The sequence below is a fragment of the Chelonia mydas genome, chromosome 10 (genome assembly GCF_015237465.2).
Source record: "Chelonia mydas isolate rCheMyd1 chromosome 10, rCheMyd1.pri.v2, whole genome shotgun sequence".
Classification (NCBI taxonomy): Eukaryota; Metazoa; Chordata; order Testudines; family Cheloniidae; genus Chelonia; species Chelonia mydas.
In genome coordinates this window covers 61,524,942-61,545,624 of record NC_051250.2, presented here as the reverse complement: position 1 = coordinate 61,545,624, position 20,683 = coordinate 61,524,942, and positions in this window count along the sequence as shown.

The window sequence follows — 20,683 nt, the reverse complement described above, 5'->3', positions numbered from 1 at the left end:
TTCTCTCTTGAATTATTACCCAGTCTGCTAGCCACATGATATGTGCTGGCTGCCGCATGCTGCATGGTTACTAGAGCTGGTCAAAACCTGGAATTTCTGTTCTGGGGGTAATTCTGACATTTTGAAAAAGCTTTTTCAAAGTTTTTTCGTTCCAATTCATATATTCAAACTAGAAATTTCCCACAGAAAGGAAATTTGGAGAAATTATCTCTAAATGAAATGGAGCAGTTGGCAACCCAGCCCCCAGGGGCTCCCCAGGTTGCTCCCATGAGTCCCTTGCTGCAGCGTGGGGAGCCTAGAAGTGCCAAGAGGCCCTGAAAGCTTGTGGAGCTGGGATGCTCACCTATAACAGCCCTTCCTAGAGCTGAGGCTTCTGGAGGTCTGCATGGCAGGGCTGCCCTGGAGCGGTGGATCCTGGAAGGCCAGGCTCCCAAGCAGCCCACAAGCAAGCTAGCAGGAAACCAGACAGGTTTTTGATAGAAACCTCCCTGTGTTTCAGCCAAAGTTCATCAAAATTCAGACGTTCCCACAAAACATTTTGGTTTCAACGAATCGGCATTCTCCATGGAAAACCTGTTTTTGTCAGAGAATTTCTGGCCAGCTCTAATGATTACGAAGGGTTTTTGTCTTCTGGAAGCCAGCCTGTGCAGGACTCATGACCTGAGTTTATGTAGCCTGGTGTGCTCAGTCCCAAATATTGCTTCTCTTTAAGTGTTTCCTTTAAAGGAACTAGTCAGTACAAAGAAAGAAACTAGTTTTCAGCACAGAGGGCACTGACTTGTACAGAGACCTAAGCTCTTTCTCTATAAATGAGTCCCTAGAGTATCTTTACAATCACTGTACACCAAGTACGCCTGTATCATATATGATTTACATTAAAGAAATGGATACTGCCTCACATTCAGCTTCCTAGATTATTTTTTCTTTGACACTCATTTTGGATCTTTCTCCTGCATTTGGGCTTTGCTGTGTTGAATAAGGTGCCTTGGTCAACAGCAAAAACATGAACCAGATGCTCCCATGCCTAGGGAATGTAACACAGACCCCATGTGCTGGGACTTGGCTGTGCAGAAACGAAATTCTCTCTTCTGTCCCCCCGTCCCCCCCCCCCTTTTTTTTTTTTTTTTTGGTCTTTGCCAGATGGATAGTAAAATCTCTGTTTGGGAAAGAAGAAGCTTTCAAACCAAATCCTGTAGTCCTTACTCAAGCAAAACTCCCATCGAAGTCCATGTGATTTTGCCAGAGAACAGAGATTGTACGAGTACTTTGTGACTTGGCTTCTAGTTAATAAAAGTATTTGGAAAAAATGAATAATGGGATCCTCTACTAAACGTACGTATTTAAACTTTCAGCGTCTGAAGGCCGTATTTACCTGACCTCATGCAGCCAAACAGATTTTCATTGGCTTTTCTTCCAATATCAAATTTTAAGCTGACCTGGATGCTGTTGCCAATAGTATATAGACTACACCTAGCTCTGCATGCTCTTTCTGTCGAGGGTCAACAGTGCTGTCTGCCAGCTAACCAAATGTTTGCAGGCATCTACATCTGGATGAAGAGCAACTGGCTGAGACTAAATTGGGCTAAGAGGGAAGTTCTGTGGTGGGGTTGGAGAAGCACTCTTGAGAATTTTCTGCCTCTGTCCAGGAGGGGATACCTCAGATCCTCAAGTCTGCAGGAAACTACCAACCTTGAAAAGACTCCAACCAATTCCCACCTGCTTAGTGATCCAGGCCTCTGAGAGCTCATCAGCCTGATGCTGTACTCCCATACTGGCTTCCTGCTGAATGCTGAGTTAGATTTTAGGCTTCAGTTCTGACCTTCTAACACTTTCCCAAAGCTTTCCACCACCTTTGTAAACGTTGTTTAGCCATGATTTGTTCTCCCTCCCCTCCTGGGTCCCTCACACCTCCCCTCTAGCTGCTCCTGCACTTTCTCTGCTGCTGCCTCTTCCTTTGTCTTTTTTTCCCCCTTTCACTTTCTTGTATGGCCCTGCCACAATTCTGTTTCTGCTTTTTCCTGATTTTGGCCAGTTATGGGGCTCCTCACTTAAAGAATCATTGCATTTAGAGCCATCGTGATGTCCACTTTGACCGTAGACTGGATATGCTATTTGGTCTATCATTTCACTAGTTTACTGCCCCACTTCGCAGTGTGAGATTGACTAGAAGTTATTTTAAAATTAAGCCACAAGACAAGACAGGCTATGCGTTTCTGGATAATTAGAATATGCCTATGGCAGTGGTAGTTCTAAGGCACAAAGATTAAGTGACTTTAACCATAATGATCACTCACCCTGAAGTGTGTTGCTACAGCCTGTGGTGTTTTATTTATAACACTACTTAATATTGAGCACTTAGTGCTTTTCATCTTCAAAGCACCTTACAAACATTAACTAATTAATCTGCACCACTCTTCTGTAAAGGAGGTGAGATTAGACAGGGAAGTTTAGGAACTGGAGCTAAGGGGAGGCAATATCTTTATTAGACTGGCATATCATCACTGTTTTAGAATCTGAAATAGAATTTTGTATGAATTTAGTGAACATTCTGGACTGATATAACATGACCCATGACCAGTACGTAAGCGCCGACTGCGTCCTGAATTTTAAACCATTTCATAATACAGACATTCTCCTGTAACATGACTTGCACAGCCTGTTATTACGGGGATGCTTGTACTTGTTCAAGCTCCATGTTACAATTCCTTTTGAGCATTGAGGAAAGTCAGGATTCAGACCTGTCCTTGGGAGATGCCGCAGCTGCACATAAAACCCTGGGTGTGACAGCTTTGTACAGGTCCAAAATAGTTCTCTTTCTCCTGTTTGAGCAAATACCATATAGTGTCTAGCAAAGGGTCTGTACTTAGCCCAGATCCAGTACCTGAGGCACCTTGACTGTCCAGTTTTCTCTGTTCATTAGAAATAAATTAGCCTTTTTTCCCCTGCAAAATGAGCTTTCTTTAAAGGGCAGCTTACTATTGTTTTCCTGCTGAAACTCTGCCAAAACATATTGATGGTTAAAGTCTATGCAACTGTTTAAAATTATCTTCTGCTTAAGCCTAGGTTTGGTTTTACATAGAATTATGTTGATTTAATTTACTTCTTTCCCATACAACAAATGTATGCTGAAATACAGCATGTTTTCTTCAGTAGCAATAGGAAACCCATTTGTCAAACTAAACAAATGTGCATCTTCAGTTGTATAATTTATGCTTAATTAATTTTGACACCAAGTATCAATTACAAAGCTAAATCATTTCCTCTTGGTTCCGTACACCTGAATCAGTTATTTCCAAACTCATTCCAGTCACATTGAAAGATCATTATGCATTAAATGACTTTTGAAGCGTAGGCACAAGCTCATTGCAAGTGTTATTGGATCACCTGCCATGATATCCATTACTACTGCCAGAGATAAATTTGTGTTGCCAAACCTTCGAGTATCTAGTGTTGGGTGTGGATAAGCATCCAAAATGTCAGACTCTTATCCAGACTTTTGGGGGCAATCTCAGCCTCCCTCTACATCAGGCATCCTGCTTTGGTCAGTCGCCTTGTACAGATACTCTGGGGAAAGCCTTTCACCCTATATCTTGGCACATCTGCTTGTCCCCTTGAAAACTAAAAATGAAGCATTACTTCAAATGTTTCCAGCCATTAAAAAATAAAGTTTTTTCTCTAAAAGTAGAGGAAGGTTGGGAAGATTAATTTTATTTAATCTGAAAGGGTCACTCATTCCAGATGTCCGTGGAGCTATGCTGATTTACACCATCTGAGGATCTGGCCCATAACTTGATACATTTGCAGCAGACTGCTGTTCCCGTGTTGGAGAGGGTAGGGGAGCAGGGAAACTCGTATGTAAGTTTTAATACAATATTACGTACATGTAAAAATGCACCCCAAGTCAAAGCAAAATAGTTTCCTTTTGAGAGTGTTTCACCACTTGTCAAAGGGTGCAAATTTTAGCACAAAAGGCTTGAAGGGGTGGTTGATTTTGCCAGGCATATAATGATGACCTGAAAATTATTGAGGTCTGAAGAGAGCTATACAGCTTCTATATTAGTAGATGAGGTATAAAGGAATGGAGAAAACAAGAAGTTAAAGGTAAACTGGTTCAGAGGCCTCAGTATGAGAGTACAACTCAAAGCCTGTTGATGTCCACAGGATTTGGATCCAGCGCTAAAAGCCCAGTTCTAGCACAGTTTAAAGCCCTGAGAGGGACAAAGAGAGTGTGGGCGGACGGGTGGGAGAAACGGACATGCATACACCTCAGTCCTTGGACATACTCATGGTCATATTCTGGTTAGAAGCGTGAAATAGTTTCCACATTTCACTTGCTTGTGCAGAGAGAAGCATTTGCTGTGAGGAAGTCCTCAGTGTGTGTGTGTGAGATAGGACAAGGCTATCACAATACAAAGCAAATGATTAGTGGGTTGAGAAGAGAAGCATTTTTTGATCAAACTACTTTCTAGAGGACCCATTTCCAGCACACATTCGTTCTCAACGTACATGAAGTACATAGGCTGTTCACACAGCTCTACAGTTGTTTCCATAATGCCTTGAAGGCATGTCAGAGCAGTAATCCTGGCCTTGCATATATTTTTCTGTCCTAATGGACTCCAACAATATTGGCATCCTATACATGCAGTGTATGCACTGACAGTTCCACTTGTGCAATATGCTAAGGACTTTGGGTAAAATGCTGCAATCTTTAATTGAGCAAAATTCCCATTCGCTTCAGTAGGCATTTTACTTAAGGACCACAGAATTTGAGTTTAGGCAACTCTAAAGCAGTGAAGGATTTTCTCTCTTTTGCAGTATGATAGAGCCAGGTCATGGAGAGGATTGTTTGCTTATAGCCAGACTTTCTAAAGAGATCAGTTCTTCCACTGCGAACACTAGGAACTAATGGATGTTGAGCTCTTTGGAAAATCTGACCTTTTGTTGTTTTTCTTTACTTACTGTCCAGATAGTGATATCTCTGTTTCTTTCCCTGTCAGCAATTTTCACTACTATCCGTGCCTGGTTAGTTCGTCATACAGGGCACGTCAGTAGACGTTCAGTTCTTTGAGCTCAGACGCTAGGAAATAGCTGTGAACTGGAAGAGCAAATACTCAGTGGTGGATGACCTCCTGGTGACATATGACAATCTGGTGTCTACGCCGATATTGTTAACCCTTAGAGCTGCTGTCAGTCCTGCTGATCGTTACGTGCTGGTGATCCACCTGTAGACCTTGGGGTTAATGGGTTTATTCTTATAGTATGTCTACACTGGACTTGTAATTTCAAGTGTGAGGGGACATAACTGCGTTAGCTCTGATCGAGCTAGCTTGCTAAAAATAGGAGAGTAGCTGCGGCAACACAAGTGGCAGGAGAAGTTAGCTGCTTGAATACTTCCTGAGTGCCTCAGAGGGGTATGGACACAGGGCGGCTAGTCCCTCCTGCCACTCGCACTGCAGTGACTATGCAATGTCAATGAGAGCTAGCACAGATAAATCTCTTCAAGCTGGAATTTACACCTCCAGCACCAAGTGTAGATGTTCCCTTAGTTAGTCCTGTCCTTTTCTGTCTGAAGGATCCCAGAGGGTGGCTTTGGACAGTTGTTCTTCCCAACCGATGGGCAGCCCGGGTGAGGGACCTAAAGGTCCATCTTGCCATCCCTCTTGCTTAATATGTATCTAAGGCTGTGAGGCGAGTTAGTTCGGAGACATGAGTTTTGGTGCTTTCAGCATGATGATAACCAGCTTTGTGTCTCCTCTCCCCACCCATCTGGAATGGTCAAGTATCTTGCCCAGTATCTGAAGGCGATTGAGGCATGGATGAGAAGAAGGATGGTCCTGTGGTTAGGGCACTTGCCTCGGACTTGAGAGATCTGGGCTCAATTTCCTTCACCACCATCACCTAGCCTCTCTGTAAAACAGGGGTAAATCCCTCCCTCACGGGAGTGTTGGGAGCACTGTTCCCGCTAAGCTGTGCACGTGCACACAGACCTTAAACCCCGCACGCACGGCGAAGCACCGCGCGCAGTCCGCCTTCGACAATGGCTTTTTTTTATTATTATTTTTTTGCGCACACGACCTGTTAAAAATTAGAGAGAACATTGGTTGGGAGGATAAATACATTAAAGACTGTGACGCACGCAGATACTACAGAGATGGAGGGCCATGTAAGTACCTCAGATAGAGGAGACCTAGCTTGGTGAAGGTTACTCTAGAGAAGACTGAGATGCTTCTGTTGAATCGGGGAAAGTGCCTGGAAGATGTGGTGTGGATTATGGCCTCTCCCACCCACAAGTTGTCATTCAGGTTTGCAGTTGAGGGGCCCAGCTGCTGTTAGATGATCAGGCAGTGGCAGCCAGGGCCATTTATTGAATCTTATGATCATTGTTTTGTATTCGTATTACATCAGTGCCCAGAGGCCCAATCAGGATCAGAGGCCTGTTGTGCTGCGTGCCGAACAACCACACATTCAAAGCCCCTGCCCTGAAGAACTGACATTTGTGCTTCACTAAGGTGTTGTAACCTCTTCTTCTGGATGCAGATCATGGAAATGTCATCCAGGCCTTTATGACCCTGAGATTAAACTATTGCCATGCATGTCACATCTGGCTACCCTGTAGTTCACTGGAAGCTGCAGCTGGTGCGGAGTGCAGCTGCCTGCTTGCTGAGCATATGACACTAGTGCTGTGGCATCTCCATTGGCTGTCTGTTGAGTTCTGGGTGGAGTTTAAAGGTGTTGGTGTTTACCTAAAAACAACAACCTTAAAATGTCTTGGACCTGCCTTCACTGGAGCCAGAACTTCAGCCTACATCTCTGGCATGTGATTCGGTCATAGGCAGGCATACTATGTGTATAGTGGGGGTACTGAGAGTCATTGAACAAAACTAAACCCTTGTATATGATGGAAACCATTTCAATCCGGGGGGGCGGCAGCACCCACTGCACTCTAGTTCCAGCACCTATGGCCATAGGTAGTGATCAGTGAAGGTGCCTGAACTGGATCAACTTCTGTTTATGTAGGAGGGAGCTACTGGCAGGGTTTTTCTGTGAGGGGCACTCAACTTTGGAACTCACTGCCCTTCTTAAAAAAGAAATATCCTGAATCTCTTGACTTGCAGGACATGCTGCAAAAGCCGTATCTTTGTTCAGGCTTCTAAGGAGCAGGGAATGGAATTAAGGCCTGGTATTTAGGGGAGAGCATGGGATAGTATTTTATGAAGGTTTGTCTTTCTGGCTGGTTGTTTTTTCTGTGCTGGTAATTTTCTTACTTTTTTACTATTTTTTAAAAGATTTACCAAGGGCCCCTGGAACTGGGAATAGGTGCCCTTTTATTTCAGTTAAAATTAAAAAAAAAAAAACTGTACTGTGATGAGCATTAGCCTACAGCTATTACACACTTTGTACTTCCATAGTACCTTCTGTCTGAGGTTCTCAGAGTGCTCTTTGAACCCGAATGAATTTACCTCCTAGCTCCCTTGGACGTAAGTATTGGTATTATCCACATTTTACAGCAGAGGAAATGCCAAGTGACTTTCCCACACTTTCACAGGAAGTCCACGGCAGAGCTTGGAGTAGAGCCAAGATCTCCTGATTGCTAGTCCTGTCCCTTAACCACAGACCATCCTTGGAAGGGTACATTTAATGGTTCCACATTGGTTTTGGATTCTCATATCCAGCTAGGGTGACCAGATAGCAAGTGTGAAAAATCGGGACAGAGGGTGGGGGGGTAATAGGAGCCTATATAAGAAAAAGCCCCAAATATTGGGTCTGTCCCTATAAAATCGGGACATTTGGTCACCCTATATCCAGCACTGACATAACAAGAAGCCATTGAACTAGAGTAGGGTTTATCCAGACATCTGATTTCCTATCAGTAGTCATGTTTGAGTTCTGTGAACAAACAGAAGGGGTCAGACTGTACGTGGGGATGTCTGCATACCTTCCTGAATGCTTTTCAAGCCAGAATTGTGCAAGGCTTATTCTACTTTACCTCTTAGTATTGGGGGAGAGATGGGGTGGGAGGAGAGAGGAAAAAATGTGGATGTCAGTCTTCTCTCTTCAGTCACGTGTTTTGCTGTACAAATATTCCCATTGTGACTCAGCATTGGTAAACTCTGTCTTTTGATGTGTAACTGTTTGCAGCAGCCTGCTGATAGAGGAGGGGAAAATATGTCAGCATATGCAGGAGGCGAAGTAGCCTCTGACATTTCAGTTAACTTGTTTAAACAAATACATTTTGAATCCAGTTTTCTTTCAGAGGGCACCAGGCTTAACTCTGTGTGCTGTTGAGCAACACACTGCAAGTATTCAAGTCATCCAAACTGCCACCTGTGATTCAACTGAGTCCAATGCAGATCAGTCACTTGTAGTGTAAACATGATACATTGTTTTTTTGGGAATGTCTGTACTACAGCACCAGGATGGAAATGCAACTTGAGTAGACATACCTGCACTAGGTTTAATCTAGGTAGTTTGGGTACTGGAGCAGTGATGCCTCAGGAGCCTGCATTTCAGCATGGAGTAGCCCTGCAAATCATTACCCAGGGATTTTGGCAGGTTTATACAGTCTATGCTGAAGCACATGCTGCTGCAGCTGTACTGCTTGTTAGATTAAAGCTAGCTCGGGTATGTCCAATCAAATTGCATTTATATCCTGTGATTGCAGTATAGACATGCTTAAATAGCCATGGAGTTGATCGTGCTCTCTGTTAACAGTTATTGCTGCAGCAATGGACCAGTATAATGTTAATACTTGACATTGCTATAGATCCTTCCATCTGAGAATCTCAAAGTGCACAAATGAATAAGGGCTTGTCTACGCAGTGACATGCAGGAAAATTAATCTGAATTAATTTAAACGTGTGAATTTGTTAGTTAAATTAAATTTGTTAGTTAATTTGTTAGAATTAGTTAAACTGCTATGTGAACCCCCTCATTCAGAATTAAAATGGCCTTAATTCAGTTTAATTCATTTCCAAAGTGAATAAACTAAACTAAAACAAATTAAGGCTGCTTTAATTCTAAATGTGGGTGTTCACAAAGCAGTTTTATGCATTTTAACTAATCCACTTCAAATTCACACTTTTAGTTAATTTGGATTAATTTTCTTGGAAGTCCCTAAATCTCACAGCAACTTTGTGAGGTAGATAAGTAATATCATTATATTATTTTTTCTAATGGGCAAACTAAGGCAAAGAGAAGTTATGACTTGGCCATGGTCACAGAGCAAGTCTGTACCAGAGTCTAGAATAGAACCCAAATTTCCTGGCTCCTACTCCTGTGCTTCATTAACCAATGGACAGGTAAACCTGCTTTCCCCTGACAAATTTAGAGTATTCTTCAGTCTCAGAAACCTTGAATATGTATAGTAGATGCCATACACATGCCTGTCAGAGAGATTGAAAACCCTTTCCTTTTAATCTACAGCTGTCTGAAAAATGAAGGGGGAGGGAGATTTAGTGAATATTTTATTTCTGTTTTCTACCAACATTTTATTTTCAGTGGAATTTTCTGACCAGCTATATTTCAATCACCCACTAAACTGCTGCAGCCTCTCAAGGGCCATGTAAAGACTGAATATCTGAAATAATATGCTGCATTTAAAGCCATAGATATGTGCAGTGATGTACATATCTCATGCTCCTGGAACAACGTAATGTATATCTGGATGTGTTGCAGCAAGCATCAAAGCAAAGTGATGTCTAGCCATGTACTGTTACTGAGAGCCAAACTACTGTTTGCACCTTCGCACTACAGATATCTTGTGAAACTCGGCAGCCCTGTGCTGTACACTTTGTGAAACTGGTATGGTGACAACTGGAACAATTCCTGCTTTGCTGCATAGAAATCTTAGAATGGCTTTAAGGTGTGAGGTTGGTGAAACTGCAAGAAGGAGCTGCAGAAAAAGATTTTTATTGCTGAATTTAGAAAAGTAATTAGAATCAAAAGCTGAGCATAAATTGCTTGTTAAAGAGACTTTGTTTTGCATAATTAAATTGTCACATGACAGTTTTGTTTTTTCAGTGTGCATGTGTGTTCAATGCTGACAGGTGTTGACCTATTTAAATCCTGGGAATGGTGGGTGGAGCCCACCAGAATAATGAAAGGCTGCCTGTTCAAATGAGGGCAGGGCCACAGGACCCTGAAATTAACTCTGTGGGGGGCGGGGGGAAGAACAAACAGAGATGGGGAAAGCAAGTGATTTGTTCAAAACAAGTGAACCAGAAGTGGACACTGTAGAGAACCCTAGTCAGTAGCCACTGTTCTCAGAAGGAGTCCATCGAGTCAGTGAATGTGACCCAGAGAAACTCAGCCCAGATGGATGAATGGACAAGGGACCGGAAAAAGACCCACAGTCACAGAGAACTCCCCCAGCAACCCTCTTCCATCAAGCTTTCTCCTGATGGAGGCTGTGCTTATCTCTCTATCCACAGAGCAGGTTTAGAGTGGCAGCAGCCACTTCTGCAAATGACCCTGTGTTTAAATGACCCCCTCCCAAGGGGTAATCTAGTAATGTAATCTTCAAGGCCTATCTGAGCCTTGGCCTCTCCACTGAACCTACCAACAAGAGGACTAGTTGTGACATAGACGCTAGGGTCTGGACTGAGTGCACTGAACAGCTCTCTGATGGTAACCGTAGTCAGTCACTGCCAACCTGGGCTGCACTTGACTTTTGCACCTTGGTCCAGATACTTATAAGAGCCAGATTTTCAAGCTCTCAGTACCCAGTTGCCTCCTATTGCGACACTTGTGGTCAGATTTTCCAAAGAGCTCCGTACCCAAGTTGTGTCGCTCTGAAGTCTGGCCACTTTGATGCCTAAATGGGAGCTGAGCATGCTTGAAACCCCGTTGCCAACTCTTTCCACATATCTATTTAAGGGACATCATCATAGGACCTAACCACATAAGCCACACCATCAGGGGCTCGTTCACTTGCACATCTACCAATGCGATATATGCCATCATGTGCCAGCAATGCCCCTCTGCCAGGTACATTGGCCAAACCAGACAGTCTCTACGCAAAAGAATAAATGGACACAAATCAGACGTCAAGAATTATAACATTCAAAAAGCAGTTCAACCTCCCTGGACGTTCAATAACAGACTTAAAAGTAGCAATTCTTCAACAAAAAAAACTTCAAAAACAGACTTGAACGAGAAACGGCAGAACTGGAATTAATTTGTAAACTGGACACCATCAAATTAGGCCTGAATAAAGTCTGGGAGTGGATGGGTCACTACAAAAACTAAAAACTAATTTCCCCATGCTAATTTCCCCCTACTGTTAAGAAGGTGTGAGTATCAACTGTTTGAAATGGGCCACCCTGATTACCAAACAAAGTGATTTTTCCTCCTGTTGATAATAGCCCAATTGAATTGACTTGTCTTGTTAGAACTGACCCCCCACTTGGTAAGGCAACTCCCATCTTTTCATGTACTGTGTGTGTGTGTGCACTGTATTTTCCACTCCATGCATCTGATGAAGTGGGTTTTAGCCCATGAAAGCTTATGCCCAAATAAATTCGTTAGTCTCTAAGGTGCCACAAGGACTCCTCGTTGTTTTTAGGGTGGAAATATAAAGGCTCTAGGTTATATACCAATCCACTCAGTGCTCTGTTGTCATTACTTTTACCCAGAAGTTGTACCTCTTCCTCTGCCAAGTCACAAATCCCCTGTGGAATAATCTTAAATCCCACTGTCAACATTGCCATAGAGATTTACTCCAGCTGCTGTGGATACTTATTTCTATGACAATTAATTGAATTGGTGTGGCTCTGAAGGACCTTGAAATGGGAAGAAAGTTTTGTACTGCTGACTGTCTTGCATGCAGGAGTTGTGCACTGTAAGCAACTCAGAGAGGTATGAGATTAAAGAGAGAGAGAGAGAGAGCCTGAGAAGGGAGGGGAACCTTCACAAATACGGTTCAAATGAATTCATTTCTGTCCAACCAATTGCTGCAGGAAGATCCAAAAGGCTTACAAAGCAAGCTGTGTGCCAGAGCATGCCTGCATGGATGGTGACGCTGATTTCAGAGCAGCCACCCCCAGCCCGGCTGCTTTGCTGTTATAATTTAGACAGATGCAGTTAATCAACCACCAGCTCTCCTGTCTTTTGGAGAACTGCATCAGAACTATGAACTTTCCACAGTTAAGCTACTAGGAGATAAACCTGGCCTGAAACCAGCCATTCCAAATTTATAATTGGCATTAATTCCTGAAGGATTTCCCATGTGAGAACCCCAACTACTTGACCTGTCCCTGCCGTTAGAATCAATTCCCCAGCTTCATTTTCATGAACTATAGCTATAAAAAGTGCAGGTACATCGCTCCACTTGTCACAGGAATTCTTTCCTTCCCCCTCACTGATACTCTTCACCTGGTTTATTAATTGGATATCAGCCACAAGCAAAGAGCTGGACAAAAGCTTTGTTACTCCATTGTCTTTGTGCTTTGACACATTCCCCGGTTCAGGCCGAGCCACGATTAGCTAGCTAAGCTTGAGGGTTGTGCTCCTTCTGCATTCAGGGCCAGGTCCTTAGCCGGTGTAATCTGGCAGAGTTCTATTGAAGCCTCCTCCCACCCCTGACACAATGCCTATGCTGAGGGGGGAGCGGGTGGTGTAAATCTGGCTGTACTGGCTTTATGCCAGCCAAGGATTCCCCCAGCAAGCTGCTTGTTAAACATAGTTTTAAATCCCCTTTGTATGTAGACCGGGCCTAAATTTACAGGCAAAAGCTTTACCAATATAACCAGTTTTAAATTAGTATAAGGGAATGGCTACACTCGAAACTTCAAAGCGCTGCTGTGGGAGTGCTCCTGCGGCAGCGCTCTGAAGTACAAGTGTGGTCACGCGCGATTACAGGAGAGCTCTCCCAGCGCTCCTGGTCATCCACCTCCATGAGGGGATTAGCTCGGAGCCTGTCCACACTAGCGCTTTAAAGCGCTCAGACTTGCTGCGTTCAGGGGGGTGATTTTTCACACCTCTGAGCCAGCAAGTTAGAGCGCTATAAAATGTAAGTGTAGAGAAGCCCTAAGTGTGTCCACTCAGTGGTTGTACCAGTTTAACTAAGGGCATGGCTACACTTGCGAGTTAGAGCGCATTAAAGCAGCCCAGTGCGCTGTAACTCATGACGCGTCCACGCTGGCAAGGCACGTAGAGCGCCCGGACTCCGTGGCTAGAGCGCTTCTGGTACTCCACCTCGGTGAGTGGAATAACATTTTGTGCGCCCCCGCTGGAGCACTGTGGCACCAGTGTGGATGCCCTGTTCTGTTATTGCGCTCTGATCGGCCTCCAGAAGTGTCCCATAATGTCTGTTCTAGCAAACAGCCGCTCCAGTGCTGCTCCTGTGACCTGCCGTTTCTACAAAGAGCTGGACGCAATACTTGGGGGCGACCCTACCTCCACTCCGAGTACCACCATGGACACTTCAGAGCCCAGTGCAATAAGGCGGGAGGAAGAGGGGGAGCAAAGCGGGAGCAAGGGTGCTGAGGTGGAGGAAGACACCCCGGAATCCCTTGGTGCACGCAGCCAGAAGCTGTTCTCAAGCCAGGAGGAAAGTAGCCAGTCGCAGTGGCCGGTGCTTGGGGAAGGACAAACACCAGAGGAGGTTCCCGGTAAGCGGCTTTTATTTTGGGAAAGAAGTTATTTGGTGTGGGCTCTTGGGGCAAGGAGGATTAGGGCTGCATGCATGCCTAGATGCGGAATAGGGCGTTGATGTGCTCTTTCACATCGCGGTAATCGGCCTCAGTGATCTCTTCAAATGTCTCAGCCAGAACTTGGGCAATACGCTTGCGCAGGTTTCCTGGGAGAGCCACTGCGGTCCTTGTCCCAGTAAGGCTAAGATGTCCGCGCCACTGTGCCGTGAGGGGTGGAGGGTCCATTGCTGCACACAGGCAAGCTGAATATGGGCCAGGGTGGAAGCCGCATTGTAGTAGAAGACCCTCTCTTGCTTCCCAGGTCACCTCAGCAGCGAGATATCTTCCAGGGCGGACTCCTGTGGAAAATGTGAGGAAAGTGTTCAGTATAGGGGCTCCCTGCAGCTGTTGGCTCTCCCCAAGGCACATAAACCAAGAGGACAGTACAGCCATGAAACAATCATTCCCCCTGAACGCTGTGCTTACTCACCATTTTGGGGCTCCCGTGGGTTATGTGCGCTCATTTTGGGATGGGCAAATTATGCTATTGTGTAGACTGTGCTTGCCCTCCAAGTATGGAGGAATCATTGCACTGTCTGGTGTGAACAATGCTGCCTCTATTAAGTGTAGCATTTTGCCTTTACAGATGCACCCGTGAGATCTCAGCCGTCTGTGTTATCACTGGCCAAGAGACTGCAAAGACTCAGGAAGAGGCCACGTAGAAGCAAAGAAGACATGCTGCATGAAGTAATGCAGCAGTCACTTAACAAGAATCTAAAAGCGCTGGAGTGGAGGGAGAGTGAAAGGAGGATCTGCCAGCAGAATGCAGATTGCTGTCACAAAACCGCGGAGCTCCAGCAGCAAAGCATGGATCGGCTGATAAGCATGATGGAGCGCCAAGCGGACTCGATCCAGGTGCTTGTAGCCATGCAGGCGGAGTACTACCGCGCTCCCCCCACCCACCCACCCCGCAGCCCTTGTGCCCCCATGTCACCACCAACCCACTTTCCCCAACATCTGGGTTCTTATCGCCACCAGCTGCCTCCAACATCTGTAGCTTCACCACCCAGCCTTGAAAACTATGACCCTTACCCACTGCACTCAACCCCCATCACCATGCAGTATAGCCATCCTGAAGTGTAGCACTCATTGCAGAGCACTCCAAACAGGAAGGCTGAGTATGATAACAGGACATACATAAATCTGTGATTGTACGGTTCCCCACCTCCTTGCCCTTTCTGTTTCCCAAACAGTTGTGTTTCTTTTCAATAAATGGATTTTTTGGCTTTGAAAACAGTCTTTATTATTGCATTAAATAAAAGATACCTTAGCCCAGAAAAGCAACAGGTACTGCAAGTCAGCATAGCAAACACAGATTCCTACTATCATTGGAACCACTGCGCTTCACTCCCGTGTAGGGCACCAGACATTACTGGTGGCTTTCAGCCTCAAGTTGCTCCCTCAAGAAATCCCTAATCCTTATAGCCCCGCCCTGGGCCCCTCTAATAGCCCTGCTCTCTGGCTGTTCAAACTCAGCCTCCAGGTGTTGAACCTCCGAGGTCGATGCCTGAATGAAGCTTTCACCCTTCCCTTCACAAATGTTATGGAGGGTACAGCACGCAGATATAACAGCGGGGATGCTGTCATCGGTCAGGTCCAGCTTCCCATACAGAGAGCGCCAGCCAAAAGCACACTCCACAGTCATTCTACACTGGCTCAGCCTGTTGTTGAACCGTTCCTTGCTGCTGTCAAGGCTCCCTCTATAGGGTTTCATGAGCCACGGCATTAAAGGGTAAGTGGGGTCTCCAAGGCTCACAACGGGCATTTCGACTTCCCCTACAGTGATCTTCTGGTCTGGGAAAAAAGTCCCGGCTTGCAGTTTCCTGAACAGGCCAGTGTTCCGAAAGATGCATGCGTCATACACCTTTCTGGGCCAGCCTGTGTTAATGTCAATGAAACGCCCACAGTGATCCACAAGCGCCTGGAGAACCATCGAGAAATACACCTTCCGATTAACGTACTCAGAGGCTAGGTGGGCTGGTGCCGGAACTGGAATATACGTCCCATCTGTCACCCCTCCGCAGTTAGGGAAAACCATTTGTGCAAAGCCAGCCACAATGTCGTGCACGTTACCCAGAGTCACGGTTCTTCTGAGCAGGATGCGATTAATGGCCCTGCAAACTTGCATCAACACGATTCCAACGGTCGACTTTCGCACTCCAAACTGGTTAGCAACTGATCGGTAGCTGTCTGGAATTGCCAGATTCCAGATTGCAATAGCCACCTGCTTCTCCACTGTCAGGGCAGCTCTCAATCTCGTGACCTTGCACCGCAGGGTGGGGGCGAGCTCGTCACACAGTCCCATGAAAGTGGCTTTTCTCATCCGAAAGTTCTGCGGCCACTGCTCGTCTGCTCAGACTTGCATGACGATTTGATCCCACCACTCAGTGCTTGTTTCCCGAGCCCAAAAGCAGTGTTCCACGGTGGTGAGCATGTCCATGAATGCCACAAGCAGTCTCATGTCATATGCGTTACTCGAGTCGATATCATCATCAGAGTCCTCACTGTCACTTTAGATCTTAAGGAGTAACTCGACTGCCAATCATGACATGCTGGTGAGACTCATCAGCACATTCCTCAGCAGTTCGGGCTCCATTTCCACAGAACGAAAGGGAAGAGAGAGCGAGCAGCCCAAAAAACATTGAAAGATGGTGCCAAATGTGGACGGAAGCAAAGGGATTGCTGGGATGCGAACCGATGCATCACGGGGCGTTGGGACAGGACCCAGAATGCCCCCCGCCCGCCCCCTTCCCACAAGCCACAGCGCCAGAATGGGAAGAAGTGCTCTGTGGGATAGCTGCCCATAATGCACCGCTCCCAATGCCGCTGCAAATGCCGCAAATGCGGCCCCGCTAGTGCGCTTGCAGCGGTCAGTGTGGACAGACTGCAGCGCTTTCCCTGCCGCGCTGTACGAAGGCTGGTTTAACTCAAATGCTCTACATCTGCAAGTGTAGCCATGCCCTTTATCTGCTTTAAAACCAGTTTCAGTTAAACCAGCGCAACTCCTATGTGTAGTAAGGCCTTAAAAGTTAAAGCGTCTGTAATAACGTGATCTCCTATTACTACTGTGGGGTTGACTCACAAAGCTTAGCTCTCCTTTGTACGAATTCTTTGCCAGTCCCTTAATATTATCACTGCCGGATGGGCAGCAACTTGGAGTCAGGTTCAGAGGCAGCACTTTTTGAAACTGGTGCTTTAATTTCTGATTTCCAGTCATTGTGAGTGAAGTTTCCAGCTTAGTGCATTAGAAATAATCACCTCTTTTATTTGATCGGTGCTTCAAAGCAGGGCATCGTGATGTAAATCCTGTTTATGCAATAAGGTTCCATTCAACCAGGACACCCAGCAGAGAGAAATACAAGTATTGACCTAAATCCAAATAATAGTTATTTTCCTGCTTGCTGCAAATAACATTTACAGTGTGTTATCACTTCCATGATTATCCTAACCCAGTTTTTCCAAGGGATTTAGCTCAGGGATGTGAAGCTCATTTTGTGCAGGGGGCTGTATTGCATTTTTCATTATGCTCCATGGACTATGGTATGACTTTAGAATTCCATACTCTCCCCAAGTTGCTACAGTACTGCCACTAATTTCAGTTGGGACCTTGGACAAGACACTTCACCTCTTTGTGCTTCAGTTTTTCCATCTGCAAGATGGAAATAATTATGCCTTTTTCACTGTAGCGTTTTGGGGATTAACGTCTATTGATTGCAAAGCACTTTGAAATTGACAAGTGCTTCATAAGTGCAGATTTACACCTGTTACAGAGAAGAATGTGGCCCCATATGTTGGTAAAGATTTCTGCCTTGTTGTTATTCCACTAAGTGAAATTCTATGTAGTGCAGCGAGTCACCTGTAGCACATGTCAAAGCAAGCAAAGGGAGAGAGGAGCGGCTAATATTTTGGTAAATCAGCAGATTTAAACTCTGGCAGTCAAACTTGCTCCAGTAGCTCCTGGTTTTCTCTGTGTTTGTGATATTCCACTGAGAGCAGGTAAAATAAAATATCTCCAGTCTCTGATTTGTTCACTATTTTTCATCACTGGATGTCTCCTGTTTTTCTATTCAGGGATGAATCCCAAGCCTGTTGCTCCCAGTCGGTTTAAGCAGCCAAATAATTGAGATGAGAAAACTCACATTTTTCTGACACTTCCAAACACGAGACTACCAAATAAGGCTTTGAACTATTCTTGTCCCAGCTAGCCGAGCATTATTCCACTCAGTCAGCCTTCACACCCATTGCAGAATCCATGCCAGTGCTCCCACCCATAGACAGCAGTTACTGTAAATGCCCATTGTTCCCAGGTAATTGCTGCGTTTCTTTGAACTGTAGTACAATGTGACACCAATCAGCACGTTGCCTTCTGCCTCACGCTCACGTGATAGGTAGCAGTCTGATATAACTAGAAGCAAAATAGTGCACATAGTTATTAAGGCAACGTGACTTTCCTTTGCTTCATGAGGGCATGCAAGCCTTGAGCAGAAAGCCATTAGGATTATGCACAGATCTTGACCCAGCCTTCATCACTGTTTGAATTAACTGTAGATGGAGCTCGGCACGTCTCTTCTATCTTTGTCTTCTCCTCCTTGCCTTTGGACCAAACTATTAATCGCTTTGCAAAATGTACACAGTGCGACCTGGTGTGCTTTCTAGAGACCTAAATGCAAAAAGTATAGAAATGATTTTCTCAGAGAGTCATCTTAATCTTTACAAGCTTGATTTGAGCTGACAAAGTCCTATGACAGATTTTGTTTGTTTGTTTTTGCTTTTCTTGCAATAGCATCTGATAGTGGAGCAAGTGGCTGCATAAGAGCAACAATACTGGAGGAGCAACATGTTACACACACACACACACACACACACACACACACACACACAAAATAATAGTGATGGCATTTGACTATCAGAGTTTACATGTGCACCTTTGGCTTGCCCCTCTTCTGGCTTTTCTTTTTAGGGGCTCCTGCTTTCCTACATGCCTCCCCTATGCTAACAGCCCTGCATCAGCGATTATCCTTGCATGAGGCTCCCTTTGGACTGTCAAGTCTTAATGCCTCAAAGTCACCTTCGAGTGACTTTCCCCGTTAGCTGCTTCCATTGCCCTTGCATTCTCCTGCCTGACTGGAGGACTCAGGATCTGAACTCCTTTGCCATGACTAAGCTCTTCCCTTAGCCTTCTGTGACATGTATGTAACAGGAGTCTGCGCTGAGCATTTAAAGGGTCCATTTACCACAACAGGGCACTATGTTGTAACCTGCTAGTGCCTGGGCTGTATTAAAACACACTTTAGTCTCACCTCGATGTGTAGGGGACAGGGCCAGAGTGTGTTAAATCTATGCCCTGTGTTTGTTTCCTCATCTTGGGAGGAATGTCACTCAATATCGTAACATGGCTATAACGTGATTTGTTCTTGTCCACACACAGGCAAGACCAAAGAATGTTCTATTTCCGTCTCCTGCTATGGTAAATGTTGTTGTGCAGATAGGCCCTGAGTCTTTTGAGATTCAGTTGTTTCCATATAGCTCCCATCTACTATTCTATCCAGGGTTGGATTAATTAGTGTTCTTTCAATCAAAAAAAGGGAGTGTTTCTCTCCTGCCTGGCTCACTTTTTGTGTGCGTGTATAAATTCACGATTACACTCTGCTGCAGTCATGACTCATTGGACACAAAGGGATTATCGGCAGGCCCGAGAGCTGACTCATGTTCTCATATGTTGTTGTTATGTTTTGTTTTTAGGAGCAGAAATAAAAATGACGATGCTGTGGTCAAATGGACTTGTGTTCAGTGCACGGGGGATGGGCCTTGCGTCCGGTGGCCATATAAAAATTCCACAAATCCACATTTAAGAATCTTGTCCCGGCTTCTGAGCACTCAAGAACAATCAGGCTGTATAGAGGGAGTTCTTTCCTCATTGGGAGAGAAATGCGTGGACAAAGGACAGGCTCTTGCAAACCTAAGCTTGGGGTGTGCAAGCGTGTATGTACTCTTGAACAGGGATGGAAGGGAGCAAAGGCAATCCTAACTCTAACCCTAACCCAATGCTTAAAACTCAGGTGTACCACCACTTCGCAAACTCCACAGCTCTGTGAGATGAGGGCAGCAGTGTTCCTCTCCAAGCTATGAGAACACTTTACTCCGTGTCTTAAACCCCCATTACACTGCTTGTCTTGGGGCTTTCAGTCACTCATGCACACCCTTTCCAGCCAGGGGACATGTGTCACTCAAAATACCTTTCAGAGTAGCAGCCGTGTTAGTCTTTATTCGCAAAAAGAAAAGGAGGACTTGTGGCACCTTAGAGACTAACAAATTTATTTGAGCTTACGCTTTCGTGAGCTACAGCTCACTTCATCGGATGCATTCAGTGGAAAATACAGTGGGGAGATTTATATACATAGAGAACATGAAACAATGGGTATTACCATACACACTGTAACGAGAGTGATCACTTAAGGTGAGCTATTACCAGCAGGAGAGCCGGGGGGTGAGGGGGACCTTTTGTAATGATAATCAAGGTGGGCCATTTCCAGCAGTTGACAAGAACGTCTGAGGAACAGTCGGGGTGGGGGGGGGAAGAGAATAAATCTTCATAGCTCTCCCCAACACAGGTATAGCGGCAGATGTGTGTAGCGTAGAACTGGCCTATATTCAGTGCGAGCGGCTGGGCACTCATCCCTTTCCAAGCCAATTTATTCAGGTGTCTGAATATGGAGTGAAAAGCCTAATTTAGTCTCCAGTTTTTGAAAAGCCCAAGGTATTCTGAAAAAAGAAAAGGAGTACTTGTGGCACCTTAGAGACTAACAAATTTATTTGAGCATAAGCTTTATTTGAGCATAGACTGACTCAGTAGTGCCAGCAGAAGCCCCTAATGTAGATCCAGCGACACTGGGAATGCTGCACTTATGCTGGTTGGTATAGTTTTTAATTCACACGGTGGTGGAATAGCTATTCCTGTAAAAACAGCTGTGTCCACATTAAGAGTGCTTTGC